A 4,699-nucleotide genomic window follows, 5' to 3' on the forward strand; every position below is an offset into this window, starting at 1 on the left:
ATCTCAGTCGCAGTAACTAAGTTGTGGCACTTTGTTAAATATTTCTCTCATGAAATATAAATGTGTTTCTTCATGTAACAACAATTTATAAGCAGTAATGATTCACAATAAAGTCTCCATTTCAATTAATTTAATTTTCCGTCTAAATACTTCCTTGATCCCTTAAATTAAAATAAATCCAGCAAAGCTCGACCCCTAAAGGATCCATGACAGACAATCTTCTATCTGACAGTGCACCACCTGTTACAGTCCAGGTGGAGGTGGTGGAGTGTGTAGGGAGACAACATCAGATTCCTGGACATCCAGGTCACCTCGGACCGGACCTGGTCACTGAACACCTCTGTTCTGACGAGGAAGGCCCAACAAAGACTCTTCTTCCTCAGGAAGTAGCAAAGGGCTGGACTTCCTGCTCAGCGGCTCCAGAACGTCTACAGAGCCGTGATGAAGAGCATCCTCTGCCTCAGCAGGACTGGGTGGGACGACAACAACCCAGGACCAAAAGGACTCGGCCCGGGTGGTGAGAACGGCCCAGTGGATCGTGGGATCAGTTACCGAACCTGGACCTGATATCTACTGGCCGACTGCAGAGGAAGGCCAGTTGTGTTGCTGCTGATGATCCACCCACCCAGGACACAAACTGTTGGTACCGTCTGGAAACGCTGCAGGTCCAGAAAGTGAACAACCACTTTATGGATAAAGATCAGCTTTTTCCCCAGAGCTGAGAATCAATCTGTCCACCTTCCATCCTCTCTGCCCCCTGCAGACACACCCACAGCCTCATGCTGCCCCTAAGGGCTGATTAAGACTTTATTGATTCATCTATTGATCACTGAGGCACCACTCCAGTTTCATTATGTTCTAGAAACATGATAATAAAAACCTTATGTCTGAAAACGACAAGTTATTTCTGTCCTCCGTCTCAAAATGGAGCCTGATCTGAGGAACAAAGTTAGTTTCAGTTTCTGTTTCACTCAGTAACATGACTTGTGTGTTTTCATCATAACAGAAGCGTCTAAAGTCCTAATTTGATTTGTGGAATAAATATTTACAGTTAAAATCAGATAGATTTTAACAATAAAGTTAAAAACTTTCAGTGTTTCTATATTAAAAGGTTCTGCTGTCAGAAGAGTTCAACTACATTTCCCATGATCCTCTAGTGGCTCAACAAACCTGTTGATCAACATTGAGATCATAACAGGCTATAATGGATCAAACCTTTGTAAATATAACTGGGAACATCTGAAACTTACTGGTTCAGTTTACAGCAGTTAGAAACAGCTCACCTCTCTGATGGTGGAGATCCAGGAGATTTAAAGTCAATGATCTCATCCTTTGACCTGTCGCTCTTAAAGGACACACAGCTGGGTTCTGGTTCTGGTTCTGGTCTGAGTCTCTGATGGATCCTGACAGAAACATGATGATTAAAACTGAATCTGTTCAGTCTGGATGAAGCAGCAAAGAGGAGCAGCAGCAGCTTCATCACCACGTCTGTTTTGGCCTGATATAGTGAACGCTGTGTGAAAAGGGCTGTGGACAGTTAGAGATGGTGACCTCACCTCTGACCTTTGCTCTGGCTCTCATCTTCCCCACACAGAGTGGTTTTAGAGGGAGGGACTCCCTCCTCTCTGTCCTCACACTGATCCATGCTGCTGAATTCACATCAGCTCACACACTTTCTAGCTTCACCTGCAGAGGAAACACACATCATTCATCTGCACATCAACTCTGATCATCCTTTACATCATTAGTGCTGGAAAAAGATCAGCTGCTCCTCCTCTGATTGGCTCTTCTTCTCTGCTTCATATCAGTGTCAGGTGAATGCAGTCAGACAGCAGAGAGGCAGAGGAAGCTGCCATCAGCTGCTGCACTTCTACTATCAGTCCACTAGATGGAGACATGGAGCAACATTTACATTCACTGATTCAACCTGAAAAAAGTATTATAGTTAAAAGTTATTAATTTATACAAGTGGATGATTCGCTGCATTAAAGATGATATATTTAATCATCAGGCTGAAATAAACCCATTTTAATATTTTATTTTGAAAGGAAGCCGCAGGAAACTGTTTCTAACGTTAACGGTGGAGACTAGAGTTCGCTACCAGGAAATAAAAACATGAATCAGTTCGGAGAAGAAATCAGAGAAACATCAGCTGTTCATCATGTTGTTTGACTCCAGTTCATCAATAATCTAATAATCCTGTAGATTCACCTTCAAACTGCAGAAATATTAAAGTTTGAGCCGAAATCAGAAGTGAAACTGTTCTACAAACATCAGAGATTAGAAACAATCAGGAAAGTTCCTGATGAAAAAGTTCAGGAAATAAACAAATCAAACTTACATTTTGTTCAAATGATCCAAAGAGTGAAAGAATAAAATTTAAACAACACACTGAGTCCCAACAAACGGACTGCAGCCACACCTGAACAGGTGAATTCAAACTGAAAGTAAATGTGACGGATGTTGTGTAACTGATGACGTCACACCTCACCTGACTTGTAGTTTCTTCTTTCAGAGCAGCAGAACCAGGAAGTAGAAGCTCTGAGGTGAAATCAGAAGCAGGTTGATAAAATCTTCATGAGGAAGGAGAGAAGTTATGATGGAAATGAGGGTGTACTTACTTTTGACCATGACTGTAGTGATGATTGATTGTAAAAAATAATTAGGAACAGTATTTCAGTTTTTCATGTCATAGAAAAAGAATGTGAAAATGAATTTTTCAAACTAATATTTTCACCATGTCACCCATATGTTCATTTTAAACTAAATATTTAATTCACAAGCTAAATATAAACCTTCAAAATAAATATTTATTTTTAAAACTACATATTTAATTATCTGTTTTCATGTCTAGTTGTTCAGTCAGACGCTCCATCATGTTGTCATGTTTCAGTTTCTCCTCCATTCAGCAGCAGGTGGTGAACATGTTTAATCCAGTTTAGTGTAATGTGAACAGGTTTAATCCAGTTTAGTGCATCAATATGTAACATTGATCTTTAGTGAGTAAATCCTTGGTGTTTCTGTCCAGCAGAAACAGAAGAGGCTCCATGAGGACATCTGTCCTCAGAATGTCCTCAATCTCCTGCTTCATTTCCTCCAGAAGGTCTTTATTTGTGCTCAGTCCCAGAAGACGTGTGTGATGACCGACCATTCCACAGATTCCTCCAACATCCATCTGTGGTTGGATCCTGGAAATGAAAGTTTTTAAAGGAGTTCTGCTTAAAGGTTTGTCTAACCAAATTTATTTCCTCCAGTTAATTGGGTCGACTCTTTATTCTGCAAGCACAAACGTTTCATTTCAGCTGTTTGGTTCCTGCTGCCCCCGCGACCCGACCCCGGATAAGCGGAAGAAAATGGATGGATGGCTGGACATTCTGTGCTGTGTAATCAAAAAGATAGTGACCAAAAAAAAAAACCCTGCAAGATATGTTTTTGACAACCTTGATTTGAGTTTTAACTCTGTCTGCTAGGAAGGGTCCAGTGAACATTTTAGTTTATTTTCAATTGCATCTGTTTGGCTTTCCACAAATAAATTTTTTTGGATCTTCAAGCAGTTGAGTTGGCGCAACCTTCTTCTTCATGAAATGTAAGCAAAGATGAAGTAGAACCGAAACCGGGGGTGGATTCAATCAGGCCTGTTAGCTTCGGTTTAATCCAACTCCAGTTAGTTTGTGGAGGTTTGAATTCATTGAACCAAAAAGCAAACTTTTGTCCACCTACAGACCTAGTCCAGGGAAATAAAAGATGTTCCTGGATTGGCAGCTTTACAAATGCCAGCCAATAGCCTGTCAAGTAGCTTTATGCTTTGATATTCTAGCTTCCAAGCTTAAGATTCATTCACACCAGCCCTGTTTGGTCCACTTCAATCAAATTCTGGTTGTCTACAAAGTCCGGTTGGTTTGAGGGAGTGTGAATCTAACTTGGGTCCTGTTACAAACCTTCATCTGAAGTGAACTCTGGTGCAGTTTGAATACATATGTGAACACAAAGTGGACCAAAGGCGGCTCCAAAAGCAGGAAGTGGAATTCTGGGTAAATACAATCCCCCCAAAAAACATGCTAAGTAGCATTAGCAAGAAGAAATGGCATTTTTAACCCGAGAAATCATACCACCGCTAAATCAGACTTTTTTTGCAATTTGTGACGAAGGCCGTTGCGCTCAGTGTCTTCTTCTGAGGTTTTCTTGTTGGTTCTAGGTGCAGCGCCCCTACAGGCAAGGAGGGGAATGGGTTTGCTCTGGTTGGACTCAGAGTAGTGTGAAACAGAACCACAGCAGCTGAAAATGTAACAAACATTGCATCTTTGGTCTATCAGTGATAAAACCAACCTGAGTCCCTCTAACTCAAACATTGCAGTGAATTAACCGTCGTGTTCAGACATGTTTAAGTTGCTCCAAAGATCTCCGGAAGTCGCGTTTATTTTCGGGCTTGTTGGCAGCTCCATCAGCGCCCGACGTCGTTCTGCTCTTGATTCGTTTTCAGATTCCCATCAGCTTGGATCCCGTTGTTTCACAGTCGGCTACTTTATGTTTTTAAGCAGACACCAGAACGACGCCCTCAGGAATTTCTGCAGTTTGCTGAGACTTCCTCCTTCCTCCATCCATCCATCCATCCATTTTCTTCCGCTTATCCGGGGTCGGGTCGCGGGGGCAGCAGCTTCAGAAGGGAGGCCCATACTTCCCTCTCCCCAGCCACTTCTTC

The 4,699-nt window shown here is 41.9% G+C and overlaps 1 long non-coding RNA gene across 1 annotated transcript; it reads right to left on the reverse strand.

Moving 5' to 3' along the window:
• Positions 1-232: 232 nt before the first annotated feature.
• Positions 233-2,452, reverse strand: LOC145554022 (uncharacterized). The gene is made up of 3 exons (XR_014090059.1): positions 2,342-2,452; positions 1,557-1,686; positions 233-1,403 (listed from the first exon to the last, which is right to left on the reverse strand). It is a non-coding gene; the product is annotated as an uncharacterized LOC145554022 (long non-coding RNA).
• Positions 2,453-4,699: the final 2,247 nt, after the last annotated feature.

The sequence above is a fragment of the Poecilia reticulata genome, chromosome 12 (genome assembly GCF_904066995.2).
Source record: "Poecilia reticulata chromosome 12, P_reticulata-male-v2, whole genome shotgun sequence".
Classification (NCBI taxonomy): Eukaryota; Metazoa; Chordata; class Actinopteri; order Cyprinodontiformes; family Poeciliidae; genus Poecilia; species Poecilia reticulata.